We start from the raw sequence: 25,518 nt of genomic DNA, 5'->3' as shown, positions 1-25,518 counted from the left end.
TGTTTCTCAATGCTTGTAAGTTTCTCTTGTCTTATGATGAATGCTAGAGAATTGGTAATATTAGTAGACATCAGGAAATGCATATGAATTATTCACTTGTTATTGAACCATTTGATGTTTGGGGCTTTGATTATAATATGTGACCTTTTCCTTCCTCTAATGGGTATACACATATTTTAGTCATTGTTGATTACGTTACTAAGTGGGTAGAAGCTATTCCAACTAGTAGTGTTGATCATAACACCTCTATTAAGATGCTTAAAGAAGTTATTTTTCTGAGGTTTGGAGTCAATAGATATTTAATGACTGATGGTGGTTCACATTTTCTTCATGGTGCTTTTTGTAAAATGCTCACTAAGTATGATGTTAACCATAGAATTGCATCTCCATATCATCCTTAGTCTAGTGGTCAAGTAGAATTGAGTAATAGAGAGATTAGATTGATTTTGTGAAAGACTGTTAATAGATATAGAAAGAATTGGTCCAAGAAACTTGATGATGCATTATGGGCTTATATAAATGCTTATAAAAATCCTATGGGTATGTCTCCGTATAAAATGGTTTATGAAAAGGCTTGTCACTTACCTCTCGAACTAGAACATAAGGCATATTGGGCTATTAAAGAGCTCAATTATGATTTCAAACTTGCCGGTGAGAAGAGGTTATTTGACATTAGCTCGCTTGATGAATGGAGAACCCAAGCCTATGAGAATGCCAAGTTGTTTAAAGAAGAAGTTAAAAGATGGCATGACAAAAGGATACAAAAGAATGCGTTTAATGTAGGTGATCATGTTTTGCTATAAAACTCTCGTTTAAGATTTTTTGTAGGAAAACTTCTCTCTAAATGGGAAGGTCCTTACGTTATCGAGGAGGTCTATCGTTCCGGTACTATAAAAATCAACAACGCCGAAGGCACAAATCCGAATGTGGTAAACGGTCAAAGAATCAAACATTATATCTCAGGTAATCCCATAAATGTTGAGCCCAATATAATTGACACCGTAACACCGGAGGAGTACATAAGGGACACTTTCCATAATGTTTCAGACTCCGAAAAGTAATAGGTATGTGGTACGGTAAGTAAACCGACTCCAAAACTGTTCTAATAGCAATTTTTCTCTCTTTTGGAATATTTAAAAATTTAGGAAAATTAAAGTAGTCCGAAAGAGACACGAGGAGACCACTGATACGTATCCAACGTATCTATAATTTTTTATTGTTCCATGCTATTATATTACCCCTTTTGGATGTTTATGGGCTTTATTTTACACATTTATATCATTTTTGGGACTAACCTACTAACCGGAGGCCCAGCCCATATTGCTGTTTTTTTTGCCTATTTCAGTATTTCGAAGAAAAGGAATATCAAACGGAGTCCAAACGGAATGAAACCTTCGGGAGCATGATTTTTGGAACGAACGTGATCCAGAGGACTTGGAGTGCAAGCCAAGAAGCTGCCGAGGCTCCCACGAGATAGGAGGGCGCACCCCCTATCTCGTGGGCCCCTCGGGCGGCCACCGACGTACTTCTTCCTCCTATATATACCTGCGTACCCCGAAAACATCCAGGAGCAGGACGAAACACAATTTCCACCACCGTAACCTTCTGTATCCGCGAGATCTCATCTTGGAGCCTTCGCCGGCACTTTGCCGGAGGGGGAATCAACCATGGAGGGCTTCTACATCAACATCCTTGCCCCTCCGATGAGTTGTGAGTAGTTTACCACAGACCTACGGGTACATAGTTATTAGCTAGATGGCTTCTTCTCTCTTTTTGGATCTCAATACAATGTTCTCCCCCTCTCTTGTGGAGATCTATTCGATGTAAACTCTTTTTGTGGTGTGTTTGTCGAGATCCGATGAATTGTGGGTTTATGATAAAGTTTATCTATGAATAATATTTGAATCTTCTCTGAATTCTTTTATGTATGATTGAGTTATCTTTGCAAGTCTCTTCATATTATCAGTTTGGTTTGGCCTACTAGATTGATCTTTCTTGCCATGGGAGAAGTGCTTAGCTTTGGGTTCAATCTTGCGGTGTCCTTACCCAGTGACAGAAAGGGTTACAAGGCACGTATTGTATTGTTGCCATCGAGGATAACAAGATGGGGTTTATATCATATTGCTTGAGTTTATCCCTCTACATCATGTATCTTGCTTAATGTGTTACTCTGTTCTTATGAACTTAATACTCTAGATGCAGGCAGGAGTCGGTCGATGTGTGGAGTAATAGTAGTAGATGCAGGCAGGAGTCGGTCTACTTGTTATGGATGTGATGCCTATATACATGATCATGCCTAGATAATCTCATAACTATGCGCTTTTCTATCAATTGCTCGACAGTAATTTGTTCACCCACCGTAATACTTATGCTATCTTGAGAGAAGCCACTAGTGAAACCTATGGCCCCCGGGTCTATCTCATATCATATTTGCTTTCAATCTACTTTTATTTGCATCTTTACTTTTTGCATCTATATTATAAAATACCAAAAATATATTTATCTTATCTTACTATCTTTATTAGATCTCACTTTCGCAAGTGGCCGTGAAGGGATTTACAACCCCTTTATTGCGTTGGTTGCGAGTTCTCAGTTTGTTTGTGTAGGTGCGTGGGACTTTTGAGGAGCCTCCTACTGGATTGATACCTTGGTTCTCAAAAACTAAGGGAAATACATACGCTACTATCGCTGCATCACCCTCTCCTCTTCGAGGAAAACCAACTCAAGCTCAAGACGTAGCAAGAAGGATTTCTGGCATCATTGCCGGGGAGGTCTTCGCTCAAGTCAAGACATACCAAGTACCCATCACAAACCCATCTCCCTCGCATTTACATTATTTGCCATTTGCCTCTCGTTTTCCTCTCCCCCACTTCACCCTTGTTGTTTTATCCACCTTCTCTTTCCCAAACTCCTGCTCTCTTTTTTTCGCTTGCCCTTTTTCTGCTTGCTTGTGTGCCTGTTTGTCCTTATGGCTTCGCCTAAGGGCCCTGACCACCTTCTCAGAAGGATGGAAGAGATTGAATCAAATATTAGAAGCTTTATGAATTTGCAATTTGAGCATAATAATTTCTTTAGAAAAGAGCTTAAGAAACAAAAAGGTTTTTTGGGGTTTATGAACAAAGAGCTTGATGATATGAATAAAGAATTTTATGGTGTTAATGCTCAAATTACCCGTCTTGAAAATGCTATAACGAAAATTTCTGATAAGCAAGCCACCTTAGTCAATAAGATGGCCGCTAAACCAGAAAAGTTAGATGAAAATAATGATGAGGATCTTAAAGTTATTGATGCGTCTCCTATTAGATCTATGTTTTGCAATATGAATTTTGATGATTATGGGACTGATGATGAATCAACTTTGCCTAGAAGGTGTCCCAAGAATTCGGAGTCTTTAGATCTTGATGCTAAATTTGGTAAAAGTGAGATTGGAGAGTCCTCAATTTCTAATAACATTGAACTTACTATCTTAGATTTCAAGGAAATTGATTATGATAATTGCTCTTTAAAAGGTTGTATTTCCTTGTTGCAATCCGTTGTTAATTCTCCTCATGCTTATAGTCAAAATAAAGCTTTTACCAAACATATTGTTGATGCCTTGATGCAATCTTATGATGAAAAACTTAATTTGGAAGTTTCTATACCTAGAAAACTTAATGATGAGTGGGAACCTACTATAAAGATTAGAATTAAATATTATGAGTGTTTTGCTTTGTGTGATTTGGGTGCTAGTGTTTCCACGATTCCGAAAACTTTATGTGATATTCTAGGTTTCCATGATCTTGATGATTGCTCTTTAAATTTGCACCTTGCAGATTCCACCATTAAAAGCCAATGGGAAGGATCAATGATGTTCTCATTGTTGCAAATAGAAATTTGGTGCCCGTGAATTTTATCGTTCTAGATATAGATGGCAATCTTTCTTGCCCTATTATTCTTGGTAGACCTTTCCTTAGAACGATTGGTGCGATTATTGATATGAAGGAAGGGAATATTATATTCCAATTTCCATTAAAGAAAGGGATGGAGCACTTTCCAAGAAAGAAAGTAAAATTACCTTACGAATCTATCATGCGGTCTACTTACGAATTTAGTGCCAAAGATGACACTCGTTAGATCTATCTTTGCTTTTATGCCTAGCTAGGGGCGTTAAATGATAGCGCTATTTGGGAGGCAACCCAATTTTCTGTATGTTTTTTGTTGTTTTTGCTCCTGTTTAGTAATACATCTTGCATCCAGCTTCTGTTTAGATGTGTATTTATCTTTTAATTAGTGTTTGTGCCAAGTAGAACCTATAGGATAACCTACGATGATAGTTGATTTGATTCTGCTGAAAAAACAGAAACTTTGCGCGCACGAATATAATTTTGTTAAATCACATAAATGTGCTTTTGAGTTGATTCTTTTTGATGCTGTTCAATAAACACATTTTCTAGGACTTCCTATTTTTGTAGGATTTTTAGAGTTCCAGAAGTTTTTGTTAGTTACAGATTGCTACAGACTGTTCTGTTTTTAACAGGTTCTGTTTTTCGTGTGTTGTTTGCTTATTTCAATGCATCTATGGCTAGTAAAATAGTTTATAAACCATAGAGAAGTTGGATTACAGTAGGTTTAACACCAAAAGAAATAAAGAATGAGTTAATTACAGTACCTTATGTGGTGGTTTTGTTCTCTTTCACTAACAGAGCTTATAAGATTTCCTGTTGAGTTTTGTGTTGTGAAGTTTTCAAGTTTTGGGTAAAGCCTTTATGGAGTATGGAATAAAGGGTGGCAAGAGCCTAAGCTTGGGGATTCCCATGGCACCCTAAGATATTCAAAAATATTCAAAAGCCTAAGCTTGGGGATGCCCCGGGAAGGCATCCCCTCTTTCGTCTTTGTTCATTGGTAACTTTACTTGGAGCTATATTTTTATTCGCCACATGATATGTGTTTTGCTTGGAGCGTCGTGTATTATATTAGTCTTTGCTTTTTAGTTTACCACAATCATCCTTTCTGTACACACCTTTTGGGAGAAGCCTATTTGATTAGAATTTGCTAGAATACTCTATGTGCTTCACTTATATCTTTTGAGCTTGATAGTTTTTGCTCTAGTGCTTCACTTATATCTTTTAGAGCACGGTGGTGATTTATTTTTGTAGAAATTACTAGTCTCTCATGCTACACTTATATTATTTTGAGAGTCTTTTAGAACAGCATGGTATTTGCTATGGTTATAAAATTGGTCCTAGAATGGTAGGCATCCAAGTTGGGTATAATAAAAACTATCATAGGAAGTGAATTGGATGCTATGATCAATTTGATACTTGATAATTGTTTTGAGATATGGAGGTAGTGATATTAAAGTCATGCTAGTTGGGTGATTATGAATTTAAAGAATGCTTGTGTTGAAGTTAGCAAGTCCGTAGCATGCACGTATGGTTAAAGTTGTGTAACAAATTTGAAACATGAAGTGTAACTGGCGTGTGCATCCTTATGAGTGGCGGTCGGGGACGAGCGATGGTCTTTTCCTACCAATCTATCCCCCTAGGAGCATGCGCGTAGTACTTGGTTTTTGATGACTTCTAAATTTTTGCAAGAAGCATATGAGTTCTTTTGACTAATGTTGAGTCCATGGATTATACGCACTTTTACCTTTCCGCCTTTGCTGGCCTCTTCGGTACCGTGCATTGCCCTTCCTCACTTTGAGAGTTGGTGCAAACTTCGCCGGTGCATCCAAACCCCGTGATACGATACGCTCTATCACACATAAACCTCCCTATATCTTCCTCAAAACAGCCACCATACCTACCTATTATGGCATTTTCATAGCCATTCCGAGATATTGCCATGCAACTTTCCACCGTTCCGTTCATCATCATCATGACATACTTTACTTTTGTCATATTGCCATTGCATGATCATGTAGTTGACATCGTATTTGTGGCAAAGCCACCATGCATTATTTTTCATACATGTCACTCTTGATTCATTGCACCATCCCGGTACACCACCGGAGGCATTCATATAGAGTCATATCTTGTTCTAGTTTCGAGTTGTAATTCTTATGTTGTAATCAATAGAAGTGTGATGATCATCATTATTAGAACATTGCCCAAAGAAAAAAAAGAAAAAAAGAAAGGCCAAAAAAAGGCCCAAAAAAAGAAAAGGAAAAAAAGAAAAAAAAGAAAAGAAAAAAAAGGAAAATAAATAAAAAGGGCAATGTTACTATCTCTTTTTCCACACTTGTGCTTCAAAGTAGCACCTTGTTCTTCATGTAGTGAGTCTCATATATTGTGCTTCAAAGTAGCACCATGTTTTTCATATAGTGAGTCTCATAAGTTATCTTTTTCATACTAGTGGGAATTTTTAATTATAGAACTCGGCTTGTATATTCCTACGATGGGCTTCCTCAAATGCCCTAGGTCTTCGTGAGCAAGCAAGTTGGATGCACACTCACTAGTTTTCTTTTGTTGAGCATTCATTTACAGCTCTAGTGCATCTGTTGCATGGCAATCCCTACTCCTCATGTTGACATCAATTGATGGGCATCTCCATAGCCCGTTGATTATCCTCGTCAATGTGAGACTTTCTCCTTTTTGTCTTCTCCACACAACCATCATCATATTCTATTCCACCCATAGTGCTATATCCATGGCTCACGCTCATGTATTGCGTGAAGGTTGAAAAAGTTTGAGATTATTTAAGTATGAAACAATTGCTTGGCTTGTCATCGGGGGTATAGAAGTTGGGAACATCTTTGTGTGACGAAAATGAAGCATAGCCTAACTATATGATTTTGTAGGGATGGACTTTTTTTGCCATGTTATTTTGAGAAGACATGATTACTTTGATTAGTATGCTTGAAGTGTTACTATTTATTTTATCAATATGAACTTTTATTTTGAATCATTTGGATCTGAACATTCATGCCACAATAAAGAAAATTATATTATGAATTATGCTAGGTAGCATTCCACATCAAAAATTCTCTTTTTATCATTTACCTGCTCGAGGACGAGCAGGAATTAAGCTTGGGGATGCTTGATACGTCTCCAACGTATCTATAATTTTTGATTGTTCCATGCTATTATATTACCCCTTTTGGATGTTTATGGGATTTATTTTACACATTTATATCATTTTTGGGACTAACCTACCAACCGGAGGCCCAGCCCATATTGTTGTTTTTTTGCCTATTTCAGTATTTCGAAGAAAAGGAATATCAAACGGAGTCCAAACGGAATGAAACCTTCGGGAGCGTGATTTTTGGAACGAACGTGATCCAGAGGACTTGGAGTGCAAGCCAAGAAGCTGTCGAGGCTCCCACGAGATAGGAGGGCGCGCCCCCCTGTCTCGTGGGCCCCTCGAGCGGCCACCGACGTACTTCTTCCTCCTATATATACCTACATACCCCAAAAACATCCAGGAGCAGGACGAAACACAATTTCCACCACTGTAACCTTCTGTATCCGCGAGATCTCATCTTGGAGCCTTCGCCGGCACTCTGCCGGAGGGGGAATCGACCATGGAGGGCTTCTACATCAACATCCTTGCCCCTCCGATGAGTTGTGAGTAGTTTGCCACAGACCTACGGGTCCATAGTTATTAGCTAGATGGCTTCTTCTCTCTTTTTGGATCTCAATACAATGTTCTCCCCCTCTCTTGTGGAGATCTATTCGATGTAAACTCTTTTTGCGGTGTGTTTGTCGAGATCTGATGAATTGTGGGTTTATGATAAAGTTTATCTATGAATATTATTTGAATCTTCTCTGAATTGTTTTATGTATGATTGAGTTATCTTTGCAAGTCTCTTCGAATTATCAGTTTGGTTTGGCCTACTAGATTGATCTTTCTTGCCATGGGAGAAGTGCTTAGCTTTGGGTTCAATCTTGCGGTGTCCTTACCCAGTGACAGAAAGGGTTGCAAGGCACGTATTGTATTGTTGCCATCGAGGATAACAAGATGGGGTTTATATCATATTGCTTGAGTTTATCCCTCTACATCATGTCATCTTGCTTGATGTGTTACTCTGTTCTTATGAACTTAATACTCTAGATGCAGGCAGGAGTCAGTCGATGTGTGGAGTAATAGTAGTAGATGCAGGCAGGAGTCGGTCTACTTGTTATGGATGTGATGCCTATATACATGATCATGCCTAGATAATCTCATAACTATGCGCTTTTCTATCAATTGCTCGACAGTAATTTGTTCACCCACCGTAATACTTATGCTATCTTGAGAGAAGCCACTAGTGAAACCTATGGCCCCCGGGTCTATCTCATATCATATTTGCTTTCAATCTACTTTTATTTGCATCTTTACTTTTTGCATCTATATTATAAAATACCAAAAATATATTTATCTTATCTTACTATCTTTATTAGATCTCACTTTCGCAAGTGGCCGTGAAGGGATTGACAACCCCTTTATTGTGTTGGTTGCGAGTTCTCAATTTGTTTGTGTAGGTGCGTGGGACTTTTGAGGAGCCTCCTACTGGATTGATACCTTGGTTCTCAAAAACTGAGGGAAATACTTACGCTACTATCGCTGCATCACCCTCTCCTCTTCAAGGAAAACCAACGCAAGCTCAAGACGTAGCAACCACAAGGGTGGAGGGCGTGCCCTATTCCCGGGTGCACCCCCTGCATTGTGGCCACCTCGTGTGCCCCCCCTCCCCTGGACTCTATTTTCTTGCGCAATACTTTTTTGGTCGGTAAAAAATAATTATATAATCTCTCGAAGGTTTTGACCACCGTACCACGACAAAATCCTCTATTTTTGTTTTGAGTTGTTTCTGCAGCAGATTTAGAGCAAGATGTCTTCTCAAGAGTTGGTCGGGGAGACGGGTATCTCACCGGACACCGGGCCCAAGAGCATGAAGCGAAGCCGACCACTTCAGGCAATCAATGGAGGAAGAGATGGAGGCTGACTTGAAAAGGGTGGATGCCATGGAGGAGGATCAAGAAGTTACCTCTCATCTTCAAACTAGATTCATGCTGGAGGAACTTCAGAGCTCAGCAATACCAAAATCGGTCATCCTCCCAATGCTAAATTTCTCTCTTATGAAAATATGAAAAAGTGTGTTGCTTTTTCTCCCACAGCTATGAAACATCCATGGGTGAATGGAGATTTAGCCGTCATGGGTAAACTCCGCAAGGAAGTAATGGATCTTAAGCAGCAAATTAGTAAGCTCGAGGAAGAGAATCTCATCCTAAGAGGCATTATCGGCAAGAATATCACACCACTACCTCCGAAGAAAGAGACATAAATACCTGGATATGGGCACTCCCCTTGACAACTGCCAAGCTTGGGGGAGGTGCCCCGGTATCGTATCACCATCACACCTCTACTTTTATCATTTTTCTTAGTTCAATCATCTTGGTTATATCTTGATCAAGTAGAATAAAGTTTTGGTATGATCTAGCTTTGTGTTTTGTTTTGATCTCTATCTATGTAACCGAGTCCGTGAGTTATATATAATAAAGACTAATTCTGAGTTGAGGGCTTTGCCTTATTGCTATGATCTTGAGGGAATAAAAATAAGAGAATGAATAAAATAAAGAAAAAGATCATATATTGATCTTATGGAGAGTAATGACTTCACATATAAAGAGTATGATGAATAAAAGTTGTTGAGAGTTGACAAACATAGTTTTGGTCATTGTTGCAATTAATAGGAAGTGATAAAGAAAGAGAGGTTTTACATACAAATATATTGTCTTGGACATCTTTTGTGATTGTGAGCACTCATTAAAATATGACATGCTAAAAGGTTGATGTTGGACAAGGAAGACAACATAATAGGTTATGTTTTATTATATCCGAATATAAGTTATATTGTGATTGTCAGATTATGGGATCCGCAAACCCTTGAGAGGTTCAAACTCTAGGGTGCGTGCGGAGATCTCAACCTACCCATCCTGCCTACTCGTGAACCTCCTAAGCCTAGCGCGTCCAGCTCAAAGAGACAAAGAGACACAATAGATTTATCCTGGTTCGGGCCACCGTTGTGGTGTAATACCCTACTCCACCGTTTTGGTGGATTGCCTCGGAGGGCTGAGGATGAACTAGTACAGTGGATGAACAAGCCTCAGGAGGTGAGGTGTTCTTGAGCTGGTGTGGTGTATGCTAGCTCTACTCGTCTTGATCCCGCCCCCTTCTATGGTGGTGGCTAGTCCTATTTATAGTGGCCTTGGTCCTCTTCCCAAATATGAGTTGGAAGGGATCCCACAATGGCCGGATTTGAAAGGAGACAAGTAGTACAGTCTATCCTGACAAAAGTAGTCTTCGCCTGCGAAAAGCCTCTGGTCATGATGCTGCGGTGGGCTCGTCGATGACCTCTGTCCTGCCATCCTGGCGGTCTTGGTCTCGTTGCACCAGAATGTAAACCTTTGGCTGGTTCCTCGGGACTCCGCGCCCGTGGCTTGCCTCCTTTGCACCGAAGAGGAAACCTGCGCTCTGCGCCCGCATGGCCTTGGTCATCATGGCTCACGTCAGCTGAGCCTCGTGAGGTGCATTGCATAGAACCCTCCACCCCTCAGGAGCCAGCTTGAGGAGGCCGATTCCTTCGGGGGTCTTGGCGTTGTCCGCCTCGCGAGGGTCTTGTGTTGATGACAAGGCTGGGCCGTACCAGGCAGTTGATGGAGCCACGTGGTGGGCCGCAGTCAGGCATGGCTGGATACCCCCGAATTCAGGACGTCGACAGTCATGGATCCTCCAACATGTTGAGCTTGCCTTTCCCTCTCATGCAAGCCAAATTCTTTGCACCAAGTAGAGATACTACTTGTGCTTCGAAACACCCCTTAAACCAATTTTGCCATGAGAGTCCACCATACCTACCTATGGATTGAGTAAGATCCTTCAAGTAAGTTGTCATCGGTGCAAGCAATAAAAATTTCTCTCAAAATATGTATGATCTATTAGTGTGAAGAAAATAAGCTTTATACGAACTTGTGATATGGAAGAAATAAAAGCGATGGACTGCATAATAAAATTCTTTATCACAAGCGACAATATAAAGTGACGTTCTTTTGCATTAAGATTTTGTGCATTCAACCATAAAAGCGTATGACAACTTCTGCTTCCCTCTGCGTAGGGCCTATCTTTTACTTTACCTTCTACACTTATATAAGAGTCATGGTGATCTTCACCTTTCCTTTTTACACTTTTTCTTTTGGCAAGCACTATGTGTTGGAGAGATCCATACATACATACATATATATATATATATAGGACAAATGTTTCCTACAAGCAGTGGTAGTTACCAACACTTGCGTTTTGTATATTGTATGTAGTATCTATCAAAACTGAGAGTATGCATGTGTAGTATGTAGTATATAACAATGATTAGGTAGTATATATACTAATTTTTAGGTAGTATGTACCATGTTTTGAGTATGCTCTTTTTTACGTACAAATATGTACGTATTTCACAAATATAACAAAAACTATGGGCTCAAATGCAATTTTTTGATGTAACTTGCTTTGAAATATCTTAGATATAGTATATGAACATATTTAAAATAATAAAATAGTATATATAGTACCACATGGTAGTATATGAGATAGGTGGGGTAACTACCACCGGGTGGTATGTGAGATATGTTGACATCACCCTTGAGGTAAAAGATTGGGAGGTGAAACTATGAGCCCCTATCTTTCTCTGTGACCGGTTGAAACTTTGTACCCATAAGTATCGCGTGAGTGTTAGCAATTGTGAAAGACTAAATGATAGTTGAGTATGTGGACTTGCTGAAAAGCTCTTATATTGACTCTTTTTGATGTCATGATAAATTGCAATTGCTTCAATGGCTAAGATAATAGTTTGTTAGTTTTCAGTGAAGTTTCTGATTCATACTTTACCTTGTGAATGAATTGTTACTTTAGCATAAGAAATTATATCACAATATATGTTCCTATTCTAAAGATGATCATGATGCCCTCATGTCCGTATTTTATTTTATCGACACCTCTATCTCTATACATGTGGACATATTTTTCGATATCGGCTTTCGCTTGAGGACAAGCGAGGTCTAAGCTTGGGGAGTTGATACGTCCATTTAGCATCATGCTTTTATATTGATATTTATTGTATTATGGGCTGTTATTACACTTTATATCACAATACGTATGCCTATTCTCTCTTACTTTATAAGGTTTACATGAAGAGGGAGAATGCCGGCAGCTGGAATTCTAGACTGGAAAAGGAGCAAATATTAGAGACCTATTCTGCACAACTCCAAAAGTCCTGAAACTTCACGGAGAGTCGTTTTGGAATAAAAAAATATTGGGCGAAGAAAGCACCAGAGGGTGGCCACCTGCCATCCATAAGGGTGGAGGGCGCGCCCTCCGGTCTTGTGGCCCCCTGGCAGGCCCCCAACGCCCATCTTCTGCTATATGGTGTGTCTTGACCTGGAAAAAATCAGAAGGAAGCTTTCGGGAGAAGCGCCACCATCTCAAGGCGGAACCTGGGGAGAACCAATATAGAGCTCTAGCGGAGCTGTTGTGCCGGGGAAACATCCCTCCGAGAGGGGGAAATCGAATCCATCGTCATCACCAATAATCCTCTCATCGAGAGGGACTCAATCTATATCAACATCTTCACAACACCATCTCCTCTCAAACCCTAGTTCATCTCTTGTATCCGATATTTGTCTCAAAACCTCAGATTGGTACCTATGGGTTGCTAGTAGTGTTGATTACTCCTTGTAGTTAAAGCTAGTTGGTTTATTCGGTGGAAGATCATATGTTCAGATCCTTAATGATAATTAATACTCCTCTGATTATGAACATGAATATGCTTTGTGAGTAGTTACGTTTGTTCCTGAGGACACGGGAGAAGTCTTGTTTTAAGTAATCATGTGCATTTGGTATTCATTTGATATTTTGATGAGATGTATGTTGTCTTTCCTCTAGTGGTGTTATGTGAACGGCGAGTACATGATACTTCACCATGATTTGGACCTAGGAGAAGGCATTGGGAAGTAATAAGTAGATGATGGGTTGCTAGAGTGATAGAAGCTTAAACCCTAGTTTATGTGTTGCTTCGTAAGGGGCTGATTTGGATCCATATGTTTCATCCTATGGTTAGGTTTACCTTAATTCTTCTTTCATAGCTACGGATGCTTGCGAGAGGGGTTAATCATAAGTGGGAGGCTTGTCCAAGGAAGGGAAGCACCCAAGCACCGGTCCACCCACATATCAAATTATCAAAGTAACAAACGCGAATCATATGAGCATGATGAAAACTAACTTGAAAATAATTCCCATGTGCCCTCCGGAGCGTTTTGCTTTATATAAGAGTTCGTCCAGGCTTATCCTTTGCTACAAAAAGGATTGGGCCACCTTGTTGCACCTTGTTTACTCTTGTTAGTTGTTACCCATTATGAATTATCTCATCATACAACTATCTATCACCAATAATTTCAGTACTTGTAGAGAATACCTTGCTGAAAACCGCTTGTCATTTCCTTTTGCTCCTTGTTGGGTTCGACACTCTTACTTATCGAAAGGACTATGATAGATCCCCTATACTTGTGGGTCATCACAAGGCATACATAAAGTGTTCTAAAATCCATCCAACATAACTAAACCTCAAAGAGCAAGACTCAATTCATCACAACATGGTAGAAAGGGACAAACACCATATGATCCAACTATAGTAGCAAAGCTCGTGGTACATCAAGATCGTGCCAAATCAAGAACACGACAGTGAGAGAGATATCAAACACATAGCTACTGGTACATACCCTCAGCCCCGAGGGTGAACTACTCCCTCCTCGTCATGGAGACCGCCAGGATGATGAAGATGGCCTCTGGTGATGGTTTCCCCCTCCGGCAGGGTGCCAGAACGGGCTTCCGATTGTTTTTACATGGCTATAGAGGCTTGCGGCGGCGAAACTTGCGATCTAGGTTTCTTTCTAGAGGTTTCTATATTTATAAGAATTTTTGGCGTCGGAAACAAGTCAAGGAGGTGCCCGAGGGGCCCACAAGCCCTCAGGGCGTGCCCCTGGCTTGTGGACTCCTCGGGACTCTTCAGGTCCAACTCCAGTGCTTCGGGGGTCTCTTTTGGTCCATAAACAATTTTCAACTCATTTGGACTCCGTTTGATATTCCTTTTCTGTGAAACTCAAAAAGAAGGAAAAAAAACAGAAACTGGCACTGGGCTCTAGATTAATAGGTTAGTTCCAAAAACAATATAAACAGCATATTAATGCATATAATACATCCAAAATAGATAATATAATAGCATGGAACAATCAAAAATTATAGATACGTTGGAGATGTATTAGGGCTACTGGGTCAGGATTTATGTTCAATTATAAAAACCAATCACAAACCTGCATATTGGTCGACAGAAGATGGGCGATTCCCTCAAGTCTAGTTCGGGCGGCTCCGAGGTAGGCATCCACCAAACTAAGTGCATTGAACTCCTGTTCAGAAAATACTGGATGACGCAGTGACTCCTTCCGCCGATCACACTTTCGACTTCGGAATTGGTAACCCAGACATCCCCAGGATCCTCTGGAGGCTGGCCTGCAGCAGGAGCCTCTGCATTGACCCTAGCCCGTGCTGAAGATCTCAGTTCGGGATTACCCCCTGGCACCTCCTTGACGTCTTCAGACGGTGGCGGCGGTACACTTCTTCTGCAAGTCTCAGCAAAGATTATGAGTACTAGTAGCAGCAACAATAATGATCGAACTATAAGCTCAAATGTATCACCTTTTGGTCGGGGGTGCGGTTGGTGCAGCTCCTGTGGCTACCATGCGCTTGGGAGCTCTACCATGGATTGGTGCCAACGCAGTCGGCGCCGCTCTCGTCGGTGTTCGGCGTGTGGTGCGGCAGCCCTTGGGAGTAGAAGTCGGCATACACAGAATGGCGTGAGGCGAACACCCTTTTCGGGAAGAGGCCTTCTTGCTACTTACAGCGGAAGAGGGGAGGGTCCCAGAGTGATTGGCCAGAAGGGCCACCTAAGAGCCGTCAAGACTCTCCTGGTAAAAGACCCCGTCCTCAAAATCGATTGGCGTATGTGGATCATCATGGAAACCTAGGTCATCATCACGAGAATGGCTCTTTGGTTGTGGAGAGGGGCAGTTGATGGTCTCGACCCAACGCCTTCAATTATGTTTGAAAAAATGGAAGATACGATCAGTAGATACAGACGTAATGTCCGGACTATGAAAATGAAAGTCGAACTTACCCATTCAATGGGGTTATAGCTCGAATAGCTGTCCCTATTCCTTAGGTGGGCAAAGTGTTCTTCTTCTCCTTTGAAGAGATCGGCCAGTATGGCTGCCATTGCTGCCTGGTTGTCAGGTGATACGTCTTCAACGTATCTATAATCTTTGATCGTTCCATGCTATTATATTATCATTCTTGGATCTTATACAATCATTTTGTAATCATTTTGTAATCATTTTATATCATTTTTTGGTGCTAACCTATTGGCATAGTGCCAAGTGCTAGTTGTTGTTTTCTGCTTGTTTCTTACACCGCAGGAAATCAATACCAAATGGAGTCCAATCTCAGCGAAACTTTTTGTGGATTTTTTCTAGACCAGAAGACACATGTTGGGCCAAAGAAGTACCAGAGGGGTGCTCCGAGGGGAGCGCAACCCACCAGGGCGCGCCTGGGGGCCCAGGCACACCCAAGTGGGTTGTGCCCACCTCGGTGGCCTCCCACGCCGCCTCTTTGCTCTATAAATACCCCAATATTCTAGAAACCCTAGGGGAGTCGACGAAAATCAATTCCAACCGCCGCAAGTTCTAGAAACACCAGATACAATCTAAACACCATCACGGAGGGGTTCATCATCCTCATTGGTGCCTCTCCGATGATGCGTGAGTAGTTCATTATAGACCTACGGGTCCGTAGTTAGTAGCTAGATGGCTTGCTCTCTCTCTCTCTCTCTCTCTCTCTCTCTCTCTCTTTCTCTCTCTCTCTCTCTCTCTTGATTCTCAATACAATGGTCTCTTGGATATCCATATGACGTAACTTTTTTGCGGTGTGTTTGTTGGGATCCGATGAACTTTGAGTTTACGATCAGGTCTATGTTTTTATCCATGAAAGTTATTTGAGTCTTCTTTGATCTATTATATGCATGGTTGCTTATAGCCTCATATTTATTCTCCGATATTTGGGTTTTGTTTGGCCAACTTGATCTATTTATCTTGCAATGGGAAGAGGTGCTTTGTGATGGGTTTGATCTTACGGTGCTTGATCCCAGTGACAGAAGGGGAACCGACATATATGTATCGTTGCTATTGAGGATAACAAGATGGGGTCTATTTCTACATAAATAGATCTTGTCTACATCAGGTCATCGTTCTTATTGCATTACTCCGTTTTTCCATGAACTTAATACACTAGATGCATGTTGGATATATAGCAGTCGATGTGTGGAGTAATAGTAGTAGATGCAGGCAGGAGTCGGTCTCCTAATCTTGGACGTGATGCCTATATAATGATCATTGCCTGGATATCGTCATGATTATTTGAAGTTCTATCAATTGCCCAACAGTAATTTGTTTTCCCACCGTTTGCTATTTTTCTCGAGAGAAGCCACTAGTGAAACCTAGGCCGCCGGATCTCTTCTCTAATATATTCGCCTGCGCGATCTTTTTTTATTTTATTTTATTTTCAGATCTATTAAACCAAAAATACAAAATACTTTACTGCACTTTATTTTATTTGCGGTCTATTTATCCAATCTATTACAACTTTCTCCCGTCCACTTGCCAATTTCTGGCGCCGTTACCCGAAAGGGGTTGACAACCCCTTTAACACGTCGGGTTGCGAGTATTTGTCATTTGTGTGCAGGAGCTGTTTACGTTGTGTTGCATGGTTCTGCTACTGGTTCGATATCCTTGGTCTCATCACTGAGGGAAAAACCTATCGTCACTGTGCTGCATCATCCCTTCCTCTTTGGGGAAATACCGACATAATTCTAGCAGACATCATCAGGCCCCTTCCATTTGTAACGGGTCGCGTCGCTTGTCCCATTATAACGCCACAGGGGGTGCATCCTTTGTTGAAGAGGTTGTACGCATCGAGTAATGGTGGTGGCCATCACGTCAATGATGGTTAACTTACTGTGAGCTAGCAGCCTCACCTTAGCGGTCAAACATTGTACTTCGGCATTCTCCTCTTCAGAGGGGTTTTTTGGCGACCAATTAAACCGCTTCTTTAAAGGAGCATCTGAGTATTTGGATAGACCCCTCCGTGTCGGCTCGAATAGGGGGACGTCTTCAATATAAAGCCACTCCGAGGTCTACTCTTCGGAATCCTTCTTTGGGGTCCCAACAGGGTACCCCATCCTGGTTATGCGCCATACTTCGCCTCCGCCTACTCCAGAGATTCTCCCTTCCCAGGTACGGGGGACGAGGCAGAAATACTTTCTCCATAATTCGAAATGGGCCTCGCAACCCTGAAACATCTCGCAGAGGGCGACGAAGCCCGAGATATGCAGAATGGACCCAGGGGTGAGGTGATGGAGTTGGATCCCATAGAACTCTAGCAAACCCCTTAGGAAAGGGTGAATGGGAAAGCCCAGACCTCATAAGAGGAAGGGCACAAAACATACCCTCTCTTCCTTGTGTGGAGTAAGGAAGTTCTCTACAAGGGCTTCGCCATTCACGAAAGTTAATCCGAGACGAGTGGATACGAGATCTAAAGCAGGAAGATATCCTTGCGTCTCGAGTCTGCTAAGTTGAAGATGGGAGACTGAGCAGCTTGCCTAGTCGGCCGGGAGATGGCCATGGGGGCATGAGGAGGAGTTTGGGGCGCTTGCCATTTTTTTCCAGAATTTTCTGGTATTTTGGCTTCTTGATTTGGGGATGGAATGGTCTACCCGTCACGCTCCTGGCATGTTTAATATGTGCTTCCCCATGTCCCATGAGGGGCGTTTTTGTAAATGATTACCAGACCGCCCACCTCCTTCTAGCGCACGAAAATCGAGGGGTGTCATTAACCCAGTGCGAAGAATTGGTGTTGTGGGCCCTATGACGCCTCGACGAACCGGGAAAGTAATCAGGACCGAGCTATGGTCAGCCGAACATGGAACGGGAGAAGAACTCGTCCCGCAAGACGGATACTTCGGGCACACAAAGACTCCAGGGATCGTGAGACACCAACGTTGGAGGCTAGTTAAAATTGGTTAAATACTTCCTCCATTCCTTATACAAGGCCATAAACTCATATTACAAGTACCAAGGTAAAATTTAATAATTACTTTGCAAGTCAACTTTTTTTTCGTTAACCGGAATCATTAATAAGCTCGCATGCATGTAAGGAGGGAATGGGAAAGAAGTAGCATAGTGTCATTATGACTACATGCATTCAAGTGTTAAACAAGTTGATAATACGAGAAAACATCATTAATTTTTGCCTTGATTTTTTTGTGTGGTAATATGTGTCTCATTCATATCATAAAAATCAAGCTACAACTCACGTAAAGACCGACATGACAAAACTGAAAATCAACAGGACGTATGAGCTTTACACCAACGCCCGTCACCTGCTTCCGACACCACCACAATAGTCATCGAAGGAAAAAAAATAACGAACCACCTCCTGACCCGAGCTCGACCCGGCTCCATCGCTGATATGCAGCTTTGGGACCTCCAAGGTGGCTCACCAAAAGTGATGTCATTATCGTTGAACGAATCAGACCGGAGCAACACCCCGGACTTGCCATCAAACTCCAGATTTGGCACCCCACCATGACTAAGACGCCAAAGGGGGAAACCATACCTGCCATCCATCAATCACGAACCCAGCACACGCTCCGTCTTCCAAATGTCGTCGATGCAGACCACAATCTGCATCTGCTCCTGAACTACCTCCCAAGCTCCGCACAACGTTGGAGCAAACACCGTCGTAATGGCGGAGCCCGAGGACAGGGATCCACCGGGAGGATGCCGCCGCCGCCACACCATCCTTACTTAAACAGACTGATTTACAAATTTGTCCCTAACCATAGGACCGATTAGCTCATTAGGGACATATCTGAATCTTCTTTAATCAGCGCCTCAATCGCCACCGCGGAAACAAAGATGATGAACAGCCGAAAAACCTAAGCTACTAAGGCCTAACCTAATGCTACACGATCCACATATGTAGATCCGGCGATCCGCCTCACTACAGACCACCGAGGCAGAGAGACTCCTGGCGGCGGCTATGGCTTTTAGGGTGCGTTTGGTTGCAAGGGCGGTCATGAATGGGTTGGGATCGTTCAGAAAATAGACATGTTTGGTTATAAAGCACATAAATGGTTCGAGCCAAAAAAAGAGAATATGCCATGAAGATGCTGAACCGTTCCACCCAACCAAATCGGTCGAATCAAATGGCCACCCTTTGCATGCATGACTATGTGAGCATGACTGGTGGTTCCGTCCTAAATAATTAGCGCACCACTTATATTCAGCCAAACACGTGAATTGAATGGTTCAATCCCAAAAAAATTGAACGGTCCCAACCCATTCGTACGACACCTTCAACCAAACGCATCCTTAGTCGCCTGCCCGAGAGGAAAAGACGAAACTGCCTGCTGGCTGCGCCTTTTTTTATTTTTTGTCTCGACTATTTTTTTACTGCGACTGGAGGGAGTATCTAACCTCGGCGAAAAGGGTGGCAAATCCCAATCCGACTGTCTCCGCCGGTGGTACCAACTCCGAGCAGATCTCCCCTCTTCCTTCGATTCGTGGTTGAATTCGATTCCGGAGCGGTCTTTCAACGATCAGAGTCCCTAAGGTAAGGTAAGGAACTCGTCGCCGGATCTCCCCCGCCTGTATATATATATACATCCCCGTTTCTCTCTATCCTCATCCATCCCCAATCGACTCGTCTGTAGATCGCTGCAGATCGCTGCTAGCTTTGTTCGTTCCGCCTCCACTCCAGCAAATCAAATGGAGCCTCCGCGCACAAGCCTCAAGTCTGGATCTTGCGATGATCTGAAAAACGGGCGCAGAAAAATGATGGAGGAGTATGAGGCTGGACTTGCTGGACTTTTGGAGCTTCAGGCGCTCGAGCGCGAGATGCGCGAACTTGTCCCCGCAGCGACCAGCGCAATCGCGCTCCTGGCCACTCCAAGGGTGGGTGATACGAGGGAGACCTACTGCCATGTTTGCCATGATGAATTCGAGGAGGGGGACAAGCTGAGGGCGATGCCCTGCGCCCACTCTTTCCATCAGCGCTGTATCTTCAGGGCGCTCAGTGTTAACCGTCTGTGCCCAGTCTGCAGCTACGAACTTCCGGGGGACTACTTGGAGATGCCTTGAAACCGCTCATGAAAGATTGTTTCCTGTGATCCTTTCTTATGCAGCGTTATGTATAGTTCATAATTATGCGTTTCTTTATCTATCTGTAGTGCAGATCAGCAACTTTTGTCATCTCCTTGGAGAATATTGCTCCTACAACATTATTCGGGTTAACTCTGCTATTATGCTAAACCTCATCAGGAGGCAATACATTGTCTATTTGTTCCAAATGCACCTATGCTTGAATCGTACTGAACCTCACCCCCATCTTGTGATGGAAACCTCCGCTGTGTGATCGTTCGTGGTGGACGGTCAACCTCTTGCAGGAGATTTCTTATGCCATTTAGAGTTAATTCCCTGAGTAAGTAATTAAGGATAACACGATGTAATCCATATTCTTGTATTATGCTTTTTTTATCAGTTTTTTGAGATATCCCCAAACTGAGTTGTCCTGCACGTATATTTTGTTCCGCTGATGTTCTCAGATATATGTTGCTCACCTGATTGTGATGTGATTGTCATCAGCAACTGCACTTTCATAAACCATTATGCTGCTCTTGCACACATAACCTGGTTTGGCAGCCTATGTTTTTATTTCGAAACGGAGGCAAAAGATCTATTAAATGAGAAGGATAGAGTGTTTTGGAGTGTTACAAGACCTGACCCAACACACATCACGGCCTGGCAATTACTCGCTTATTACAATGTTCCCTAAATTCTTAGCGCCGGCGGATACCCAAAGCTTTGCCTCATCGGTTACAAGTTGGAGAAGGCTTGTAGGCGGCGCACTTTTGTGGCGAAATACTCTAGCGTTTCTCTCATTCCAAATTGTCCACGAGACAAGCATAGTGAGGAAGGCCATAGCTCGCCTGTGGGGGTTCGTCATGTCGGTCCTCTTGTCCCACCATTCAAAGAGGGATGCGTGGAGATGCCAAGGTGGTGGTGTCCATGTGCGCAAGCCCAAATTTTTGGATGACCATGTTCCAAAGCCGTGTAGAGTAGCGGCACCGAACAAAGAGGTGAACGGTCGTCTCTTGTTCTCTCTTGCATAGGGGGCAAAGGCCACAGTTTGCCCAGCCACGACGCTCCAAGCGGTCGGCAGTCCAAATCCGCCCTTGCAAGGCAAGCCATGCGAGAAACTTAACTTTCGGAGGGGGGGGGGGCAGGCTTTCCACACCATGAAGTCCATACGGGGTAGCGTCAGACCTAGGAACTGCGCCTTGTAAGTAGTGAACACTGAGTAGATCCCGTCCATGGAGTGCTTCCACACTATGTCGTCCTCGACGTCGTCATCTATGTGAAAGTCATGCGTGAGCATCCAAAGGGTGAAGAACTCCCGTACGTGGTCGCCGGTGATGACGGTGTCCCTCTTGATCTGAAGCATCCAAGCATTCGCCCTGAGGGCGTCGCGCACCTTCCAAGTTTTCCTCCTTGAGGCTTTAAAGATCAGAGGAGCAATGTCCTTGGGCTTGCGGCCAAGAAGCCAAGGGGAGTCCCAAAAAGGTGTTTTTGCACCATTGCCCATGACTATCGTGGTGGATGCATAGAAGAAATCATGGTCTTCAACAGTACATGGGTTACCCAAACCCACCCAAAGTTTGCTCGGCTCCTTCCATTCGTACCACAGCCATCTCAATCTTAATGCACGAGCAAACTTGTCAGTGTTTAGCACCCCTAGGCCTCCGTATGCTGAAGGGCGGCAAACAATTTCCCAATTGACTTTGCACTGCGTGCCGGTTGTCTTGTCAGATCCAGACCAAAGGAAGGCTCTCTCAATCTTGTTCAGGTTGTGGAGAGTTCCTTGCGGGACAATCAATGGCGTGATGGAGTATATCGCTTGAGAAGCGACCACAGATTTGACAAGCGTCGTTCGACCAATGGTGGTGATGTTTTGGCCCTCCCAAGTGACCAACTTGCCAGCCGCTTTGTCCTCCAGATATTGGAAATCGATTTTCCGAAGCTGCCAAACCGATAGCGGAAGGCCCAAATATTTTATGGGAAAAGAGGCCTGTGTCGCCGGCATATTGCTGAGGATGTGTTCCAGGTCCAGGTTGGCACATCTAATGGGCACCACGGAACTTTTTTGGAGATTGGTGCACAGGCCCGTGACATCGCCGAAGCCTCTGAGGATGACCGATAGGTTGTCGATGTCTGACTTGATCGGAGCCATGAAAACCGCCACGTCGTCAGCGTACAAGGAGGTTCTCACCATGGCCCTTGCCCACGAAGCTTGTGAATAAGGCCCTTATGAGTTGCCAGCTCAAGGATGTGGTGAAGCGGGTCTATTGCTAGCACGAATAGCAGAGGCGAAAGAGGGTCCCCTTGCCTGAAACCGCTGCCATGCTTAATGGGTGGTCCAGGGATGCCATTGAGGAGGAACCGATGATGACGAGGAAAGCAAAGCTGCGACCCAATCCCTAAACTTATCTGGCAGACCTTTTCGCTGAAGCAAGTCTAGAATGTATTCCCATTTGACCGAGTCAAAGGCTTTTTTGATGTCTAGCTTGAAAAGGAGGGAGGGAGTCTTGCACAAATGGAGCAAGCGGGCGAAGTTGCGAACGTACATGAAGTTGTCATGAATGCTCCTTTTCTTAATGAATGCACTCTGCGCGTGGGAGACAAGGGCGCCCATGTGGGGTGCGAGCCTTAGGGATAGCACCTTGGTAATGATTTTTGCGACGGCATGAATAAGGCTAATGGGCCTGTAATCGGAAATGCCCTCCGCCCCATATTTTTTGGGCAACAACACCACATTGGCAGAGTTGAGCCACTGGAGGTTGTTAGTGCGAAGGGCGCCGAAACAGCTAATGACTCTCATGATGTCATGTTTGATGTAGCTCCAACACCTCTTGAAGAAAAGCCCGGTGAATCCGTCGGTGCCGGGTGCCTTGTCGCCAGGCATCTCCTTAATGGCCTCCCACACCTCATCCTCAGTTATTTCATTGTCAAGCTCGTGGAGATCAAGGGGTTGGATGTTGAGCTCATCCCAGTTAAAATCAGCGGTAGGCGTGGAACCAATCCCCATGACCCTAGAGAAGTGGTCGTGGATAATCTTTTCCTTGCGTGAGTGCTCCGTGACCCATCCACTGGCCAGCCTAATTCGATGTGTGTGATTTTTCCTTCTTCTCGCATTGACGCGGCGGTGGAAAATTTTTGTATTAGCATCCCCTTCCCTTAGGTTAGCAATCCTCGCGCACTGCCTTTTCCTAGCCCTTTGCAACACCGCAAGGCTAATCACCCTCCGCTTGAGGCGTGAGCGAAGGTCTAGCTCCTCCACAGAGAGAGTCCGCTCCTCTTGAGCAATGTCCAGGCGAAGGATGACCATGTGGGCTGCATGTAGGTGGATCTTGGCCTTAGAGAACATATTCTTGCTCCACCCAGAAAGCCGCAAAGCAGTCTTTTTGAGTTTATGGTGAAGCCTTAGGTAAGGTTCAGAGTACTGCATTGGCTCATTCCAAGCTTTTTGGACCACCTCATGAAATCCAGGCAAAGAAACCCAGAAGTTTTCGAGCTTGAAGGATCGAGGCCGTCTTGGCCCCTTGTCATCAGCTAGCAGTAAGGGGCAGTGGTCGGAGAGGGAGGACGACAGGGCATGGAGGACATGAGTGTTGAAAGTGGTGTCCCACTCGGCATTGCAGAAGAATGAGTCGAGCTTGCATAGCGTTGGGTTATTACGCTCATTGCTCCACGTAAAACGCCGATTCTGGAGGTGGATTTCCTTGAGTTCGCAGGTTTGCAACGCAGACTGGAAGCGGTTGATCCTACTACGATTCACGTTCCTTTTATTTTTGTCTCTAGCTCGGTAGATCTGGTTGAAGTCCCCTAGGACGAGCCATGCCATATCCTGCAACGGCTTGTGGGCGATGATCTCCGCAAAGAAAGCATCTTTGCTAGCCTGGTCCGTGGGGCCATAGACAGTTGTTGCCTTGAAGCAGATTCCGGATGAACGAGTTCGCACAGAGGCTGACAAACAGTAGTTGGTTGCGACAATGTCATTGACATCAAGAAGGTTCTCATCCCAAAGCAATAGGATGCCTCCCCTAGTTCCGATAGCCGGACGTTGCGCGAAGCCGCGAAATCTAAATCCACCAATGGACGCGGCAGTGAACATGTTGACTGAGTTCAACTTCGTCTCCTGAAGGCAAATGAGATGGCAAGAGGACCCCTCAATTGTAGCTTTAACTGTTGCCCTTCGATCTGGGCAATTTAATCCCCTCACGTTCCAGCAAAGCATGTTAATTGGTTGTTCTGTCATGGAGAACTATTGAGCACTCTAGGCACACAGAGGTGGAAAAGCAAACTGAATAACTAAGCTTGGTACAAGGGACACATCCAGCCAGACTACAGCAATAGGCTCCAACGCTAACCCCTAGCACACAGACTCCAAAAGGTTGCATTAACATGGGCAACCAACTACACCATACGTTATGGAATCTTGAAAGACATTGCTCACGCCATGACATCTTGCACTCCTCCATCTGGCAGCCTATGTAGTGTTACAACATTTAGGAAGTTCCTTTCTGCATGGACACTGTACCAGAAGTTAGTGGCCTTTGTTTGGATTGGATCAATCAATTTATTGCAAGTATTGCTTGCAATGAAAAGTTGAAGTTCTGACTAAAGATATCACAAATTTTAGGTGTTTGTTAGCTAGTATCTCAGAATTGAAGAATATGTGCAGCTAACTAGTTTATATGCTAACCGGATGCAATTAAACATATCACATTTGTACTTTTTATTTAGGGCATATCACATTTGTACTTGAGCTACCCAAATCATCTTATCTTGCAAGTGTTAGACCAGAGCACGTATGCACTCAAGCCTATGACATCTCTTACTGATTATCTATACAGCATCAGCTACTGTGTTTGTGAAATTTTGTATACAACATCAGCTAATGTACTTATGTTCTGCCGTCGGCTGTTCTCGAAGCCTGCACTGGAGATATCTGGTGCAGAAAACCTTCCATTTGCATCAATTGAAACCCATAAATCGATTTGAAATATTTAAAACAAGGTTATGGAATATTTGTCAGAAAATAAATTACCATATGGCCCTAAATAAATGTTAAAACTTTTGTAAATATTCCTAAAGGAACTTAGAGCATGTGTGGTTTTTGAACAAATTGAAAATGGAAAGGAAAAACATAAATAAAAGGAATAAAAGAAAAAGGAAATCCTAAGCCTGCATAGCCTGGCCCAGCAGCGCTCGCAACGCACTTAAAATGCCGAACCGGTACATGCCCATATAATCATGGCCACCCGGTCACACGGCTAGCGCGGGCGCC

The 25,518-nt window shown here is 43.3% G+C and overlaps 1 long non-coding RNA gene across 1 annotated transcript; it reads left to right on the top strand.

Annotated features, from left to right (window-relative positions):
• Nucleotides 1-19,551: 19,551 nt before the first annotated feature.
• On the top strand, nucleotides 19,552-20,450 carry LOC119323782. Its single transcript, XR_005156485.1, has 2 exons — nucleotides 19,552-19,730; nucleotides 19,826-20,450. It is a non-coding gene; the product is annotated as an uncharacterized LOC119323782 (long non-coding RNA).
• Nucleotides 20,451-25,518: the final 5,068 nt, after the last annotated feature.

Source organism: Triticum dicoccoides, chromosome 6B, assembly GCF_002162155.2.
Source record: "Triticum dicoccoides isolate Atlit2015 ecotype Zavitan chromosome 6B, WEW_v2.0, whole genome shotgun sequence".
In the NCBI taxonomy this organism is placed as follows: domain Eukaryota; kingdom Viridiplantae; phylum Streptophyta; class Magnoliopsida; order Poales; family Poaceae; genus Triticum; species Triticum dicoccoides.
Note: the sequence above shows the minus strand (reverse complement) of the source record. Positions and strands in the feature narration are given on the sequence as shown.